General features: G+C 63.2%; 1 non-coding gene and 4 pseudogenes across 1 annotated transcript; all 5 read left to right on the plus strand.

Annotated features, from left to right (window-relative positions):
• The first annotated feature begins 1,993 nt into the window (after positions 1 to 1,993).
• LOC142863634 (uncharacterized) lies at positions 1,994 to 2,112 on the plus strand (annotated as a pseudogene).
• A 3,796-nt stretch (positions 2,113 to 5,908) lies between these two features.
• LOC142863635 (uncharacterized) lies at positions 5,909 to 6,027 on the plus strand (annotated as a pseudogene).
• A 3,796-nt stretch (positions 6,028 to 9,823) lies between these two features.
• Positions 9,824 to 9,942, plus strand: LOC142863636 (uncharacterized; annotated as a pseudogene).
• Positions 9,943 to 13,741: 3,799 nt separating this feature from the next.
• Positions 13,742 to 13,860, plus strand: LOC142863649 (uncharacterized; annotated as a pseudogene).
• Positions 13,861 to 17,647: 3,787 nt separating this feature from the next.
• On the plus strand, positions 17,648 to 17,766 carry LOC142863579 (5S ribosomal RNA). Its single transcript, XR_012914350.1, has one exon. It is a non-coding gene; the product is annotated as a 5S ribosomal RNA (ribosomal RNA).
• Positions 17,767 to 18,002: the final 236 nt, after the last annotated feature.

The raw sequence follows: 18,002 nt of genomic DNA on the forward strand, positions 1-18,002 counted from the left end.
CTGGGCTGCCGCTCCCCGCAAGGGGAGAGCCGCGGAGGTGGGGACCGCCTCCTGATGGGGACGTACACGCAGCTCTCCAAGTCGGATTCCGGGGCTCTCTGTCCTGCCCGAAGGCCCAGCTGGCCTGCTGGTCCTTAGAGTGGCAAAAACCTCCGAAAACTGAGACTGAGGGTCCGGTGGGTGTCTGCACTTTTGTGCTGGGCACCCCAGGGAGGCCCGGGGGCTGGCTGGACAACGTGGTCTGCTGGGCTGGGGGGTTGGAGGAGCAACTGATGCCCTTTGCACTTTGGGTAGCAAGAGTCTGAGGTGTCTCTGAGCCCTGTGCCCTGTGGGGGGGGGGCGGGGGGGAGGAGGAGGAGGAGGAGGAGGAGGAGGTGGGAAGGGCCGGGGCCTGCAGTCCTGTTCCCGGGGTGGCACGGCAAGTGGCTTCTTCCACAGGCTGCTTGGCCTGGGCTCCCTGCACCTGGGCCTTTGGAGGACCGGCCCTGTGCTTGCCAACACTTCCTGCAGGGACCCAGAGCTGGGAGGTGGCATCTCTCAGCCCTGGGTCGGGCAGAGCCCCAGCGGGCCATGCCCACAACCTCTCTCAGCACCGGTCCCCCAGAAGGCTCCTTTGGGACCAGGATTCTCTTGCGGTGACTCTTTAAGGTCTGGCCCCTGGATGGAGGGGCACCAGGAGTAGAGGAGCAGGAAGGGGAAGGGGGTGGCCATGCGAGGGGACACTTTGAGGCCAAGTCCCAGCTTCAGCCTGATCCTCCTGGGAACCCCGCTCTGAGACAAGGAGCCGGGCTTCCCATTCCCACAGCAGCCAGTCGTGGGCTGAGGACACCTGGGGCGTTGGGAACTCCCTGGCTTCTCCTTGGTTTAACATCTGGAGCTGCTTGTGAATCGCGCCGCCACACACACCCGAGCGCAGGTGTCTTCCGCACAGACTGCGGGCCTCGCTCTTCTGAATGCCGCTAGCTCGCCACCCACCCACGGGTGAACCCGGTCAGGGTGCTTTCTCTAAGGGGCAGACTCTTTTCCGGGCGGGCTACCGGTGTCTCTGTTTGCTCGTTTCTTTCTTCCATTTCGGGAAAGTCTTCCTTGCTGGGTGTGGAAATCTCCTATGCCTTCCCTCGCCTATTCTGTCAGCTTTAAAATTCTCTTTCAGTTGCCACCCTCACAGATGGATTAGGAAACTCTTTCCGGTGCACTCATTAGTGAAATGACCTCCAGGAAGCTGGAATCCAATATCTAATGGCCGATTTTTAGCGAGTCCACACGCCAGGGTGGTCGGGGTCCAATGCAGCCCCGGCCAGGCCCAGGCCCCTTGGACTGGGCCACAGGAGGACACGGAGGAGGGTCCCGGCCCCCACGAAGCGGTGCCGGCAGTTCTCCACGGGCTTGGGCGTTTTCCAGAGGTAGGAGATGGAGGGGACTGATTTCTTCAGCGCCCCCCAAACCAGGCCACCCCACCCCACCCATGGGACACATCCCCAGAGAGAGACGCCCCATACACTGGCTGTGCCCCAGCCCTGGCCCGGGGGAATAGGCGGCAGCCCACCCACAGGGCGAGGGGGGGGGCGCAGCTGAAAGGGGTTGTGGGGGAGGGCGGCCCCTGGCTGGGGTCAAAGGACGAGCGTCCCGCGCGTGCTCAGTCAGCGGCAGGCAGCGACGCGCTGGGGGTGGGCAGCGGGTAGGTGAAGGAGGCCGGGCGAGGAGACGAGGGGGGCTGGGAGGGCTCCACCTTGGCGAGTCCAGCCGTGGAGGCGCATCTTGTGTGAGTGTGAGTGAGTGTGAGTGTGTGTGTTTGTGTATAGAGAGACAGCCCCCCGCCCCGCCCCGCCCCGCCCCGCCCCGCCCATCACCCCCGTCCCTGGGAGCCCGCGGGACCCGGCCGGCGAACTCAACCGGCCCGGCCCGGCGCGGGGCCTGGGGCGGGAGGCGGCGGCGGGGAAGCCCAGAGAGGCTCGGCTTCTTGAGCGGGGCAGGGGCGCCCTCCGCCACCGCCGTCTAGGGCCACACCACCCTGAACGCCCCCGATCTCGTCTGGTCTCGGAAGCTAAGCGGGGTCGGGCCTGGTTAGTACTTGGATGGGAGACCGCCTGGGAGTACCGGGTGCCACAGGCTGCTGCTTTTTTTTTTTTTTTTTTTTTTTGCCTCTTGTTCTGTCCCCTTTCTGGGAGCGCGGCGGCGGCCCGGGGTGGGGGTCACCCCCACCCTCAGCGCCCGCCCGCGGTGCCTGGCGCCCCAGCCCGCACCGTGGGGCCTCCTCTTGTCCCAAGCCGCGACACCGCCGCCACGCGGCAGCATGCGTGGCATCTGGACTGTCAGGTCTCAGACCAAAGGTCTGCTCTGTGGGAACCGACACGCTGGAGGAAACCTTGAGAGTCTGAGAGGGGAGGGAGTTCCAGAAGAAGGCCAGGATGTCATTTTGAGGGAGTATGTGACCAGAACTCGTCCCGTTGCTTTTGGGGTTCTATGGGCTACACGCAGGAATCTTTGGTGGTGGCACCTGATGTTGGGGGATCCGGAGTCACACCCAGACCTGCTCCACAGGCCTCCTTTTACTTTTCTCTTCGGATTCATGATTTTTAAAAAGTGTCTCTTACCTCTATGATTGCATTTTCTTTTCTCTCTCTTTTCAAGCAGATGATGGGAGTACAAGTATTCAGGTGACATGTGTTGCCCGTGCCCCCCTCCCCCCTGTGTTCTTTTTTTTTTTTTTTTTTTTTTTTTGAGACAGAGTCTCGTTTTGCTGCCCAGGCTAGAGTGAGTGCCATGGCGTCAGCCTAGCTCACGGCAACCTCAATCTCCGGGCTCAAGCAATCCTGCTGCCTCAGCCTCCCGAGTAGTTGGGACTACAGGCATGCACCACCACGCCCGGCTGTGTTTTTCTATATATATTAGTTGGCCAATTAATTTCTTTCTATTTTTAGTAGAGACGGGGGTCTCGCTCTTGCTCAGGCTGGTTTCGAACTCCTGACCTGGAGCAATCCGCCCGCCTCGGCCTCCCAGAGAGCTAGGATTACAGGCGTGAGCCACCGCGCCCGGCCCCCCCTGTGTTCTTATTCATATACCTCTCATGTTGTTGCAGCGTATTGTGGGGGTACCAATGTTAAGGTCGGGTGCCTTGCCCTCTCCAAGCCTCCCCCCTCGGGTCAGAGCTTCAAGTGCGCCCATCCCCCAGTCGGTGCGCACCCACCCCATGCCTAATGGATGTGTATGCCCCTCCCCTCCCCCCACCCGCCCGACACCCACCCGATGAAGGTGATTCCTCTCTGTCCACTTAGGCGTCCATCCGTTCGTACCAATTTGCTGGTGAGCGCGCTCACGTGGTGCTCGTGTGTCCATTCTTGGGATACCTGGCTTACTGGAACGGGTTCCAGCTCTGGCCAGGAGAACACGAGAGGCGCCCTCTCACCGCTGCTCCTCACAGCCGAATGGCACTCCGTGGTGTCCACGCGCCACATTTTATTAATGCACTCCTGGATGGATGGGCACTCGGGTCGCTTCCACGTCTTTGCGATTGTGAATTGTGCCCTAACTGTCACCCTAACCCTTACCCAGCCCGTCTCCTCTGCCCCTGCCTGACGCGCTCCTCCCCGGCCAGGCCCGTCACTGTCCTGGGCCCCCGCCTGACCGGCTCCTCCCCGCCCGGCCTGTCACCGTCCTCTGCCCCTGCCTGACATGCTCCTTCCCGCCCGGCCTCTCACCGTCCTCGGCCCCTGCCTGACCGGCTCCTCCGTCGCCTGGGCCTTCCAAGGGCTTGGTGTGGACGCTGCTTCCAGGAAGCCCTCCAGAAACCCGGCAGCAGGGTGGCCGCAGCAGTCTCCAGCAGCCGTCCCTAAGTCGCGTGAGTGCGGGGGACGTGCCCCCGCTGTGCCGCGGGGGCCCAGCCTGGTGTCTTCCCTGAGGCCCTGCGGCTGCCGGCTGGGCTGCCGCTCCCCGCAAGGGGAGAGCCGCGGAGGTGGGGACCGCCTCCTGATGGGGACGTACACGCAGCTCTCCAAGTCGGATTCCGGGGCTCTCTGTCCTGCCCGAAGGCCCAGCTGGCCTGCTGGTCCTTAGAGTGGCAAAAACCTCCGAAAACTGAGACTGAGGGTCCGGTGGGTGTCTGCACTTTTGTGCTGGGCACCCCAGGGAGGCCCGGGGGCTGGCTGGACAACGTGGTCTGCTGGGCTGGGGGGTTGGAGGAGCAACTGATGCCCTTTGCACTTTGGGTAGCAAGAGTCTGAGGTGTCTCTGAGCCCTGTGCCCTGTGGGGGGGGGGCGGGGGGGAGGAGGAGGAGGAGGAGGAGGAGGAGGTGGGAAGGGCCGGGGCCTGCAGTCCTGTTCCCGGGGTGGCACGGCAAGTGGCTTCTTCCACAGGCTGCTTGGCCTGGGCTCCCTGCACCTGGGCCTTTGGAGGACCGGCCCTGTGCTTGCCAACACTTCCTGCAGGGACCCAGAGCTGGGAGGTGGCATCTCTCAGCCCTGGGTCGGGCAGAGCCCCAGCGGGCCATGCCCACAACCTCTCTCAGCACCGGTCCCCCAGAAGGCTCCTTTGGGACCAGGATTCTCTTGCGGTGACTCTTTAAGGTCTGGCCCCTGGATGGAGGGGCACCAGGAGTAGAGGAGCAGGAAGGGGAAGGGGGTGGCCATGCGAGGGGACACTTTGAGGCCAAGTCCCAGCTTCAGCCTGATCCTCCTGGGAACCCCGCTCTGAGACAAGGAGCCGGGCTTCCCATTCCCACAGCAGCCAGTCGTGGGCTGAGGACACCTGGGGCGTTGGGAACTCCCTGGCTTCTCCTTGGTTTAACATCTGGAGCTGCTTGTGAATCGCGCCGCCACACACACCCGAGCGCAGGTGTCTTCCGCACAGACTGCGGGCCTCGCTCTTCTGAATGCCGCTAGCTCGCCACCCACCCACGGGTGAACCCGGTCAGGGTGCTTTCTCTAAGGGGCAGACTCTTTTCCGGGCGGGCTACCGGTGTCTCTGTTTGCTCGTTTCTTTCTTCCATTTCGGGAAAGTCTTCCTTGCTGGGTGTGGAAATCTCCTATGCCTTCCCTCGCCTATTCTGTCAGCTTTAAAATTCTCTTTCAGTTGCCACCCTCACAGATGGATTAGGAAACTCTTTCCGGTGCACTCATTAGTGAAATGACCTCCAGGAAGCTGGAATCCAATATCTAATGGCCGATTTTTAGCGAGTCCACACGCCAGGGTGGTCGGGGTCCAATGCAGCCCCGGCCAGGCCCAGGCCCCTTGGACTGGGCCACAGGAGGACACGGAGGAGGGTCCCGGCCCCCACGAAGCGGTGCCGGCAGTTCTCCACGGGCTTGGGCGTTTTCCAGAGGTAGGAGATGGAGGGGACTGATTTCTTCAGCGCCCCCCAAACCAGGCCACCCCACCCCACCCATGGGACACATCCCCAGAGAGAGACGCCCCATACACTGGCTGTGCCCCAGCCCTGGCCCGGGGGAATAGGCGGCAGCCCACCCACAGGGCGAGGGGGGGGGCGCAGCTGAAAGGGGTTGTGGGGGAGGGCGGCCCCTGGCTGGGGTCAAAGGACGAGCGTCCCGCGCGTGCGCAGTCAGCGGCAGGCAGCGACGCGCTGGGGGTGGGCAGCGGGTAGGTGAAGGAGGCCGGGCGAGGAGACGAGGGGGGCTGGGAGGGCTCCACCTTGGCGAGTCCAGCCGTGGAGGCGCATCTTGTGTGAGTGTGAGTGAGTGTGAGTGTGTGTGTTTGTGTATAGAGAGACAGCCCCCCGCCCCGCCCCGCCCCGCCCCGCCCCGCCCATCACCCCCGTCCCTGGGAGCCCGCGGGACCCGGCCGGCGAACTCAACCGGCCCGGCCCGGCGCGGGGCCTGGGGCGGGAGGCGGCGGCGGGGAAGCCCAGAGAGGCTCGGCTTCTTGAGCGGGGCAGGGGCGCCCTCCGCCACCGCCGTCTAGGGCCACACCACCCTGAACGCCCCCGATCTCGTCTGGTCTCGGAAGCTAAGCGGGGTCGGGCCTGGTTAGTACTTGGATGGGAGACCGCCTGGGAGTACCGGGTGCCACAGGCTGCTGCTTTTTTTTTTTTTTTTTTTTTTTGCCTCTTGTTCTGTCCCCTTTCTGGGAGCGCGGCGGCGGCCCGGGGTGGGGGTCACCCCCACCCTCAGCGCCCGCCCGCGGTGCCTGGCGCCCCAGCCCGCACCGTGGGGCCTCCTCTTGTCCCAAGCCGCGACACCGCCGCCACGCGGCAGCATGCGTGGCATCTGGACTGTCAGGTCTCAGACCAAAGGTCTGCTCTGTGGGAACCGACACGCTGGAGGAAACCTTGAGAGTCTGAGAGGGGAGGGAGTTCCAGAAGAAGGCCAGGATGTCATTTTGAGGGAGTATGTGACCAGAACTCGTCCCGTTGCTTTTGGGGTTCTATGGGCTACACGCAGGAATCTTTGGTGGTGGCACCTGATGTTGGGGGATCCGGAGTCACACCCAGACCTGCTCCACAGGCCTCCTTTTACTTTTCTCTTCGGATTCATGATTTTTAAAAAGTGTCTCTTACCTCTATGATTGCATTTTCTTTTCTCTCTCTTTTCAAGCAGATGATGGGAGTACAAGTATTCAGGTGACATGTGTTGCCCGTGCCCCCCTCCCCCCTGTGTTCTTTTTTTTTTTTTTTTTTTTTTTTTGAGACAGAGTCTCGTTTTGCTGCCCAGGCTAGAGTGAGTGCCATGGCGTCAGCCTAGCTCACGGCAACCTCAATCTCCGGGCTCAAGCAATCCTGCTGCCTCAGCCTCCCGAGTAGTTGGGACTACAGGCATGCACCACCACGCCCGGCTGTGTTTTTCTATATATATTAGTTGGCCAATTAATTTCTTTCTATTTTTAGTAGAGACGGGGGTCTCGCTCTTGCTCAGGCTGGTTTCGAACTCCTGACCTGGAGCAATCCGCCCGCCTCGGCCTCCCAGAGAGCTAGGATTACAGGCGTGAGCCACCGCGCCCGGCCCCCCCTGTGTTCTTATTCATATACCTCTCATGTTGTTGCAGCGTATTGTGGGGGTACCAATGTTAAGGTCGGGTGCCTTGCCCTCTCCAAGCCTCCCCCCTCGGGTCAGAGCTTCAAGTGCGCCCATCCCCCAGTCGGTGCGCACCCACCCCATGCCTAATGGATGTGTATGCCCCTCCCCTCCCCCCACCCGCCCGACACCCACCCGATGAAGGTGATTCCTCTCTGTCCACTTAGGCGTCCATCCGTTCGTACCAATTTGCTGGTGAGCGCGCTCACGTGGTGCTCGTGTGTCCATTCTTGGGATACCTGGCTTACTGGAACGGGTTCCAGCTCTGGCCAGGAGAACACGAGAGGCGCCCTCTCACCGCTGCTCCTCACAGCCGAATGGCACTCCGTGGTGTCCACGCGCCACATTTTATTAATGCACTCCTGGATGGATGGGCACTCGGGTCGCTTCCACGTCTTTGCGATTGTGAATTGTGCCCTAACTGTCACCCTAACCCTTACCCAGCCCGTCTCCTCTGCCCCTGCCTGACGCGCTCCTCCCCGGCCAGGCCCGTCACTGTCCTGGGCCCCCGCCTGACCGGCTCCTCCCCGCCCGGCCTGTCACCGTCCTCTGCCCCTGCCTGACATGCTCCTTCCCGCCCGGCCTCTCACCGTCCTCGGCCCCTGCCTGACCGGCTCCTCCGTCGCCTGGGCCTTCCAAGGGCTTGGTGTGGACGCTGCTTCCAGGAAGCCCTCCAGAAACCCGGCAGCAGGGTGGCCGCAGCAGTCTCCAGCAGCCGTCCCTAAGTCGCGTGAGTGCGGGGGACGTGCCCCCGCTGTGCCGCGGGGGCCCAGCCTGGTGTCTTCCCTGAGGCCCTGCGGCTGCCGGCTGGGCTGCCGCTCCCCGCAAGGGGAGAGCCGCGGAGGTGGGGACCGCCTCCTGATGGGGACGTACACGCAGCTCTCCAAGTCGGATTCCGGGGCTCTCTGTCCTGCCCGAAGGCCCAGCTGGCCTGCTGGTCCTTAGAGTGGCAAAAACCTCCGAAAACTGAGACTGAGGGTCCGGTGGGTGTCTGCACTTTTGTGCTGGGCACCCCAGGGAGGCCCGGGGGCTGGCTGGACAACGTGGTCTGCTGGGCTGGGGGGTTGGAGGAGCAACTGATGCCCTTTGCACTTTGGGTAGCAAGAGTCTGAGGTGTCTCTGAGCCCTGTGCCCTGTGGGGGGGGGGCGGGGGGAGGAGGAGGAGGAGGAGGAGGAGGAGGTGGGAAGGGCCGGGGCCTGCAGTCCTGTTCCCGGGGTGGCACGGCAAGTGGCTTCTTCCACAGGCTGCTTGGCCTGGGCTCCCTGCACCTGGGCCTTTGGAGGACCGGCCCTGTGCTTGCCAACACTTCCTGCAGGGACCCAGAGCTGGGAGGTGGCATCTCTCAGCCCTGGGTCGGGCAGAGCCCCAGCGGGCCATGCCCACAACCTCTCTCAGCACCGGTCCCCCAGAAGGCTCCTTTGGGACCAGGATTCTCTTGCGGTGACTCTTTAAGGTCTGGCCCCTGGATGGAGGGGCACCAGGAGTAGAGGAGCAGGAAGGGGAAGGGGGTGGCCATGCGAGGGGACACTTTGAGGCCAAGTCCCAGCTTCAGCCTGATCCTCCTGGGAACCCCGCTCTGAGACAAGGAGCCGGGCTTCCCATTCCCACAGCAGCCAGTCGTGGGCTGAGGACACCTGGGGCGTTGGGAACTCCCTGGCTTCTCCTTGGTTTAACATCTGGAGCTGCTTGTGAATCGCGCCGCCACACACACCCGAGCGCAGGTGTCTTCCGCACAGACTGCGGGCCTCGCTCTTCTGAATGCCGCTAGCTCGCCACCCACCCACGGGTGAACCCGGTCAGGGTGCTTTCTCTAAGGGGCAGACTCTTTTCCGGGCGGGCTACCGGTGTCTCTGTTTGCTCGTTTCTTTCTTCCATTTCGGGAAAGTCTTCCTTGCTGGGTGTGGAAATCTCCTATGCCTTCCCTCGCCTATTCTGTCAGCTTTAAAATTCTCTTTCAGTTGCCACCCTCACAGATGGATTAGGAAACTCTTTCCGGTGCACTCATTAGTGAAATGACCTCCAGGAAGCTGGAATCCAATATCTAATGGCCGATTTTTAGCGAGTCCACACGCCAGGGTGGTCGGGGTCCAATGCAGCCCCGGCCAGGCCCAGGCCCCTTGGACTGGGCCACAGGAGGACACGGAGGAGGGTCCCGGCCCCCACGAAGCGGTGCCGGCAGTTCTCCACGGGCTTGGGCGTTTTCCAGAGGTAGGAGATGGAGGGGACTGATTTCTTCAGCGCCCCCCAAACCAGGCCACCCCACCCCACCCATGGGACACATCCCCAGAGAGAGACGCCCCATACACTGGCTGTGCCCCAGCCCTGGCCCGGGGGAATAGGCGGCAGCCCACCCACAGGGCGAGGGGGGGGGGCGCAGCTGAAAGGGGTTGTGGGGGAGGGCGGCCCCTGGCTGGGGTCAAAGGACGAGCGTCCCGCGCGTGCGCAGTCAGCGGCAGGCAGCGACGCGCTGGGGGTGGGCAGCGGGTAGGTGAAGGAGGCCGGGCGAGGAGACGAGGGGGGCTGGGAGGGCTCCACCTTGGCGAGTCCAGCCGTGGAGGCGCATCTTGTGTGAGTGTGAGTGAGTGTGAGTGTGTGTGTGTGTGTATAGAGAGACAGCCCCCCGCCCCGCCCCGCCCCGCCCCGCCCCGCCCATCACCCCCGTCCCTGGGAGCCCGCGGGACCTGGCCGGCGAACTCAACCGGCCCGGCCCGGCGCGGGGCCTGGGGCGGGAGGCGGCGGCGGGGAAGCCCAGAGAGGCTCGGCTTCTTGAGCGGGGCAGGGGCGCCCTCCGCCACCGCCGTCTAGGGCCACACCACCCTGAACGCCCCCGATCTCGTCTGGTCTCGGAAGCTAAGCGGGGTCGGGCCTGGTTAGTACTTGGATGGGAGACCGCCTGGGAGTACCGGGTGCCACAGGCTGCTGCTTTTTTTTTTTTTTTTTTTTTTTGCCTCTTGTTCTGTCCCCTTTCTGGGAGCGCGGCGGCGGCCCGGGGTGGGGGTCACCCCCACCCTCAGCGCCCGCCCGCGGTGCCTGGCGCCCCAGCCCGCACCGTGGGGCCTCCTCTTGTCCCAAGCCGCGACACCGCCGCCACGCGGCAGCATGCGTGGCATCTGGACTGTCAGGTCTCAGACCAAAGGTCTGCTCTGTGGGAACCGACACGCTGGAGGAAACCTTGAGAGTCTGAGAGGGGAGGGAGTTCCAGAAGAAGGCCAGGATGTCATTTTGAGGGAGTATGTGACCAGAACTCGTCCCGTTGCTTTTGGGGTTCTATGGGCTACACGCAGGAATCTTTGGTGGTGGCACCTGATGTTGGGGGATCCGGAGTCACACCCAGACCTGCTCCACAGGCCTCCTTTTACTTTTCTCTTCGGATTCATGATTTTTAAAAAGTGTCTCTTACCTCTATGATTGCATTTTCTTTTCTCTCTCTTTTCAAGCAGATGATGGGAGTACAAGTATTCAGGTGACATGTGTTGCCCGTGCCCCCCTCCCCCCTGTGTTCTTTTTTTTTTTTTTTTTTTTTTTTTTTGAGACAGAGTCTCGTTTTGCTGCCCAGGCTAGAGTGAGTGCCATGGCGTCAGCCTAGCTCACGGCAACCTCAATCTCCGGGCTCAAGCAATCCTGCTGCCTCAGCCTCCCGAGTAGTTGGGACTACAGGCATGCACCACCACGCCCGGCTGTGTTTTTCTATATATATTAGTTGGCCAATTAATTTCTTTCTATTTTTAGTAGAGACGGGGGTCTCGCTCTTGCTCAGGCTGGTTTCGAACTCCTGACCTGGAGCAATCCGCCCGCCTCGGCCTCCCAGAGAGCTAGGATTACAGGCGTGAGCCACCGCGCCCGGCCCCCCCTGTGTTCTTATTCATATACCTCTCATGTTGTTGCAGCGTATTGTGGGGGTACCAATGTTAAGGTCGGGTGCCTTGCCCTCTCCAAGCCTCCCCCCTCGGGTCAGAGCTTCAAGTGCGCCCATCCCCCAGTCGGTGCGCACCCACCCCATGCCTAATGGATGTGTATGCCCCTCCCCTCCCCCCACCCGCCCGACACCCACCCGATGAAGGTGATTCCTCTCTGTCCACTTAGGCGTCCATCCGTTCGTACCAATTTGCTGGTGAGCGCGCTCACGTGGTGCTCGTGTGTCCATTCTTGGGATACCTGGCTTACTGGAACGGGTTCCAGCTCTGGCCAGGAGAACACGAGAGGCGCCCTCTCACCGCTGCTCCTCACAGCCGAATGGCACTCCGTGGTGTCCACGCGCCACATTTTATTAATGCACTCCTGGATGGATGGGCACTCGGGTCGCTTCCACGTCTTTGCGATTGTGAATTGTGCCCTAACTGTCACCCTAACCCTTACCCAGCCCGTCTCCTCTGCCCCTGCCTGACGCGCTCCTCCCCGGCCAGGCCCGTCACTGTCCTGGGCCCCCGCCTGACCGGCTCCTCCCCGCCCGGCCTGTCACCGTCCTCTGCCCCTGCCTGACATGCTCCTTCCCGCCCGGCCTCTCACCGTCCTCGGCCCCTGCCTGACCGGCTCCTCCGTCGCCTGGGCCTTCCAAGGGCTTGGTGTGGACGCTGCTTCCAGGAAGCCCTCCAGAAACCCGGCAGCAGGGTGGCCGCAGCAGTCTCCAGCAGCCGTCCCTAAGTCGCGTGAGTGCGGGGGACGTGCCCCCGCTGTGCCGCGGGGGCCCAGCCTGGTGTCTTCCCTGAGGCCCTGCGGCTGCCGGCTGGGCTGCCGCTCCCCGCAAGGGGAGAGCCGCGGAGGTGGGGACCGCCTCCTGATGGGGACGTACACGCAGCTCTCCAAGTCGGATTCCGGGGCTCTCTGTCCTGCCCGAAGGCCCAGCTGGCCTGCTGGTCCTTAGAGTGGCAAAAACCTCCGAAAACTGAGACTGAGGGTCCGGTGGGTGTCTGCACTTTTGTGCTGGGCACCCCAGGGAGGCCCGGGGGCTGGCTGGACAACGTGGTCTGCTGGGCTGGGGGGTTGGAGGAGCAACTGATGCCCTTTGCACTTTGGGTAGCAAGAGTCTGAGGTGTCTCTGAGCCCTGTGCCCTGTGGGGGGGGGGCGGGGGGGAGGAGGAGGAGGAGGAGGAGGAGGAGGTGGGAAGGGCCGGGGCCTGCAGTCCTGTTCCCGGGGTGGCACGGCAAGTGGCTTCTTCCACAGGCTGCTTGGCCTGGGCTCCCTGCACCTGGGCCTTTGGAGGACCGGCCCTGTGCTTGCCAACACTTCCTGCAGGGACCCAGAGCTGGGAGGTGGCATCTCTCAGCCCTGGGTCGGGCAGAGCCCCAGCGGGCCATGCCCACAACCTCTCTCAGCACCGGTCCCCCAGAAGGCTCCTTTGGGACCAGGATTCTCTTGCGGTGACTCTTTAAGGTCTGGCCCCTGGATGGAGGGGCACCAGGAGTAGAGGAGCAGGAAGGGGAAGGGGGTGGCCATGCGAGGGGACACTTTGAGGCCAAGTCCCAGCTTCAGCCTGATCCTCCTGGGAACCCCGCTCTGAGACAAGGAGCCGGGCTTCCCATTCCCACAGCAGCCAGTCGTGGGCTGAGGACACCTGGGGCGTTGGGAACTCCCTGGCTTCTCCTTGGTTTAACATCTGGAGCTGCTTGTGAATCGCGCCGCCACACACACCCGAGCGCAGGTGTCTTCCGCACAGACTGCGGGCCTCGCTCTTCTGAATGCCGCTAGCTCGCCACCCACCCACGGGTGAACCCGGTCAGGGTGCTTTCTCTAAGGGGCAGACTCTTTTCCGGGCGGGCTACCGGTGTCTCTGTTTGCTCGTTTCTTTCTTCCATTTCGGGAAAGTCTTCCTTGCTGGGTGTGGAAATCTCCTATGCCTTCCCTCGCCTATTCTGTCAGCTTTAAAATTCTCTTTCAGTTGCCACCCTCACAGATGGATTAGGAAACTCTTTCCGGTGCACTCATTAGTGAAATGACCTCCAGGAAGCTGGAATCCAATATCTAATGGCCGATTTTTAGCGAGTCCACACGCCAGGGTGGTCGGGGTCCAATGCAGCCCCGGCCAGGCCCAGGCCCCTTGGACTGGGCCACAGGAGGACACGGAGGAGGGTCCCGGCCCCCACGAAGCGGTGCCGGCAGTTCTCCACGGGCTTGGGCGTTTTCCAGAGGTAGGAGATGGAGGGGACTGATTTCTTCAGCGCCCCCCAAACCAGGCCACCCCACCCCACCCATGGGACACATCCCCAGAGAGAGACGCCCCATACACTGGCTGTGCCCCAGCCCTGGCCCGGGGGAATAGGCGGCAGCCCACCCACAGGGCGAGGGGGGGGGGCGCAGCTGAAAGGGGTTGTGGGGGAGGGCGGCCCCTGGCTGGGGTCAAAGGACGAGCGTCCCGCGCGTGCGCAGTCAGCGGCAGGCAGCGACGCGCTGGGGGTGGGCAGCGGGTAGGTGAAGGAGGCCGGGCGAGGAGACGAGGGGGGCTGGGAGGGCTCCACCTTGGCGAGTCCAGCCGTGGAGGCGCATCTTGTGTGAGTGTGAGTGAGTGTGAGTGTGTGTGTGTGTGTATAGAGAGACAGCCCCCCGCCCCGCCCCGCCCCGCCCCGCCCCGCCCATCACCCCCGTCCCTGGGAGCCCGCGGGACCTGGCCGGCGAACTCAACCGGCCCGGCCCGGCGCGGGGCCTGGGGCGGGAGGCGGCGGCGGGGAAGCCCAGAGAGGCTCGGCTTCTTGAGCGGGGCAGGGGCGCCCTCCGCCACCGCCATCTAGGGCCACACCACCCTGAACGCCCCCGATCTCGTCTGGTCTCGGAAGCTAAGCGGGGTCGGGCCTGGTTAGTACTTGGATGGGAGACCGCCTGGGAGTACCGGGTGCCACAGGCTGCTGCTTTTTTTTTTTTTTTTTTTTTTTGCCTCTTGTTCTGTCCCCTTTCTGGGAGCGCGGCGGCGGCCCGGGGTGGGGGTCACCCCCACCCTCAGCGCCCGCCCGCGGTGCCTGGCGCCCCAGCCCGCACCGTGGGGCCTCCTCTTGTCCCAAGCCGCGACACCGCCGCCACGCGGCAGCATGCGTGGCATCTGGACTGTCAGGTCTCAGACCAAAGGTCTGCTCTGTGGGAACCGACACGCTGGAGGAAACCTTGAGAGTCTGAGAGGGGAGGGAGTTCCAGAAGAAGGCCAGGATGTCATTTTGAGGGAGTATGTGACCAGAACTCGTCCCGTTGCTTTTGGGGTTCTATGGGCTACACGCAGGAATCTTTGGTGGTGGCACCTGATGTTGGGGGATCCGGAGTCACACCCAGACCTGCTCCACAGGCCTCCTTTTACTTTTCTCTTCGGATTCATGATTTTTAAAAAGTGTCTCTTACCTCTATGATTGCATTTTCTTTTCTCTCTCTTTTCAAGCAGATGATGGGAGTACAAGTATTCAGGTGACATGTGTTGCCCGTGCCCCCCTCCCCCCTGTGTTCTTTTTTTTTTTTTTTTTTTTTTTTTTGAGACAGAGTCTCGTTTTGCTGCCCAGGCTAGAGTGAGTGCCATGGCGTCAGCCTAGCTCACGGCAACCTCAATCTCCGGGCTCAAGCAATCCTGCTGCCTCAGCCTCCCGAGTAGTTGGGACTACAGGCATGCACCACCACGCCCGGCTGTGTTTTTCTATATATATTAGTTGGCCAATTAATTTCTTTCTATTTTTAGTAGAGACGGGGGTCTCGCTCTTGCTCAGGCTGGTTTCGAACTCCTGACCTGGAGCAATCCGCCCGCCTCGGCCTCCCAGAGAGCTAGGATTACAGGCGTGAGCCACCGCGCCCGGCCCCCCCTGTGTTCTTATTCATATACCTCTCATGTTGTTGCAGCGTATTGTGGGGGTACCAATGTTAAGGTCGGGTGCCTTGCCCTCTCCAAGCCTCCCCCCTCGGGTCAGAGCTTCAAGTGCGCCCATCCCCCAGTCGGTGCGCACCCACCCCATGCCTAATGGATGTGTATGCCCCTCCCCTCCCCCCACCCGCCCGACACCCACCCGATGAAGGTGATTCCTCTCTGTCCACTTAGGCGTCCATCCGTTCGTACCAATTTGCTGGTGAGCGCGCTCACGTGGTGCTCGTGTGTCCATTCTTGGGATACCTGGCTTACTGGAACGGGTTCCAGCTCTGGCCAGGAGAACACGAGAGGCGCCCTCTCACCGCTGCTCCTCACAGCCGAATGGCACTCCGTGGTGTCCACGCGCCACATTTTATTAATGCACTCCTGGATGGATGGGCACTCGGGTCGCTTCCACGTCTTTGCGATTGTGAATTGTGCCCTAACTGTCACCCTAACCCTTACCCAGCCCGTCTCCTCTGCCCCTGCCTGACGCGCTCCTCCCCGGCCAGGCCCGTCACTGTCCTGGGCCCCCGCCTGACCGGCTCCTCCCCGCCCGGCCTGTCACCGTCCTCTGCCCCTGCCTGACATGCTCCTTCCCGCCCGGCCTCTCACCGTCCTCGGCCCCTGCCTGACCGGCTCCTCCGTCGCCTGGGCCTTCCAAGGGCTTGGTGTGGACGCTGCTTCCAGGAAGCCCTCCAGAAACCCGGCAGCAGGGTGGCCGCAGCAGTCTCCAGCAGCCGTCCCTAAGTCGCGTGAGTGCGGGGGACGTGCCCCCGCTGTGCCGCGGGGGCCCAGCCTGGTGTCTTCCCTGAGGCCCTGCGGCTGCCGGCTGGGCTGCCGCTCCCCGCAAGGGGAGAGCCGCGGAGGTGGGGACCGCCTCCTGATGGGGACGTACACGCAGCTCTCCAAGTCGGATTCCGGGGCTCTCTGTCCTGCCCGAAGGCCCAGCTGGCCTGCGGGTCCTTAGAGTGGCAAAAACCTCCGAAAACTGAGACTGAGGGTCCGGTGGGTGTCTGCACTTTTGTGCTGGGCACCCCAGGGAGGCCCGGGGGCTGGCTGGACAACGTGGTCTGCTGGGCTGGGGGGTTGGAGGAGCAACTGATGCCCTTTGCACTTTGGGTAGCAAGAGTCTGAGGTGTCTCTGAGCCCTGTGCCCTGTGGGGGGGGGGCGGGGGGGAGGAGGAGGAGGAGGAGGAGGAGGAGGTGGGAAGGGCCGGGGCCTGCAGTCCTGTTCCCGGGGTGGCACGGCAAGTGGCTTCTTCCACAGGCTGCTTGGCCTGGGCTCCCTGCACCTGGGCCTTTGGAGGACCGGCCCTGTGCTTGCCAACACTTCCTGCAGGGACCCAGAGCTGGGAGGTGGCATCTCTCAGCCCTGGGTCGGGCAGAGCCCCAGCGGGCCATGCCCACAACCTCTCTCAGCACCGGTCCCCCAGAAGGCTCCTTTGGGACCAGGATTCTCTTGCGGTGACTCTTTAAGGTCTGGCCCCTGGATGGAGGGGCACCAGGAGTAGAGGAGCAGGAAGGGGAAGGGGGTGGCCATGCGAGGGGACACTTTGAGGCCAAGTCCCAGCTTCAGCCTGATCCTCCTGGGAACCCCGCTCTGAGACAAGGAGCCGGGCTTCCCATTCCCACAGCAGCCAGTCGTGGGCTGAGGACACCTGGGGCGTTGGGAACTCCCTGGCTTCTCCTTGGTTTAACATCTGGAGCTGCTTGTGAATCGCGCCGCCACACACACCCGAGCGCAGGTGTCTTCCGCACAGACTGCGGGCCTCGCTCTTCTGAATGCCGCTAGCTCGCCACCCACCCACGGGTGAACCCGGTCAGGGTGCTTTCTCTAAGGGGCAGACTCTTTTCCGGGCGGGCTACCGGTGTCTCTGTTTGCTCGTTTCTTTCTTCCATTTCGGGAAAGTCTTCCTTGCTGGGTGTGGAAATCTCCTATGCCTTCCCTCGCCTATTCTGTCAGCTTTAAAATTCTCTTTCAGTTGCCACCCTCACAGATGGATTAGGAAACTCTTTCCGGTGCACTCATTAGTGAAATGACCTCCAGGAAGCTGGAATCCAATATCTAATGGCCGATTTTTAGCGAGTCCACACGCCAGGGTGGTCGGGGTCCAATGCAGCCCCGGCCAGGCCCAGGCCCCTTGGACTGGGCCACAGGAGGACACGGAGGAGGGTCCCGGCCCCCACGAAGCGGTGCCGGCAGTTCTCCACGGGCTTGGGCGTTTTCCAGAGGTAGGAGATGGAGGGGACTGATTTCTTCAGCGCCCCCCAAACCAGGCCACCCCACCCCACCCATGGGACACATCCCCAGAGAGAGACGCCCCATACACTGGCTGTGCCCCAGCCCTGGCCCGGGGGAATAGGCGGCAGCCCACCCACAGGGCGAGGGGGGGGGCGCAGCTGAAAGGGGTTGTGGGGGAGGGCGGCCCCTGGCTGGGGTCAAAGGGCGAGCGTCCCGCGCGTGCGCAGTCAGCGGCAGGCAGCGACGCGCTGGGGGTGGGCAGCGGGTAGGTGAAGGAGGCCGGGCGAGGAGACGAGGGGGGCTGGGAGGGCTCCACCTTGGCGAGTCCAGCCGTGGAGGCGCATCTTGTGTGAGTGTGAGTGAGTGTGAGTGTGTGTGTGTGTGTATAGAGAGACAGCCCCCCGCCCCGCCCCGCCCCGCCCATCACCCCCGTCCCTGGGAGCCCGCGGGACCCGGCCGGCGAACTCAACCGGCCCGGCCCGGCGCGGGGCCTGGGGCGGGAGGCGGCGGCGGGGAAGCCCAGAGAGGCTCGGCTTCTTGAGCGGGGCAGGGGCGCCCTCCGCCGCCGCCGTCTAGGGCCACACCACCCTGAACGCCCCCGATCTCGTCTGGTCTCGGAAGCTAAGCGGGGTCGGGCCTGGTTAGTACTTGGATGGGAGACCGCCTGGGAATACCGGGTGCCACAGGCTGCTGCTTTTTTTTTTTTTTTTTTTTTTTTGCCTCTTGTTCTGTCCCCTTTCTGGGAGCGCGGCGGCGGCCCGGGGTGGGGGTCACCCCCACCCTCAGCGCCCGCCCGCGGTGCCTGGCGCCCCAGCCCGCACCGTGGGGCCTCCTCTTGTCCCAAGCCGCGACACCGCCGCCACGCGGCAGCATGCGTGGCATCTGGACTGTCAGGTCTCAGACCAAAGGTCTGCTCTGTGGGAAC

This window comes from Microcebus murinus, chromosome 22 (genome assembly GCF_040939455.1).
Source record: "Microcebus murinus isolate Inina chromosome 22, M.murinus_Inina_mat1.0, whole genome shotgun sequence".
Lineage (NCBI taxonomy): Eukaryota > Metazoa > Chordata > Mammalia > Primates > Cheirogaleidae > Microcebus > Microcebus murinus.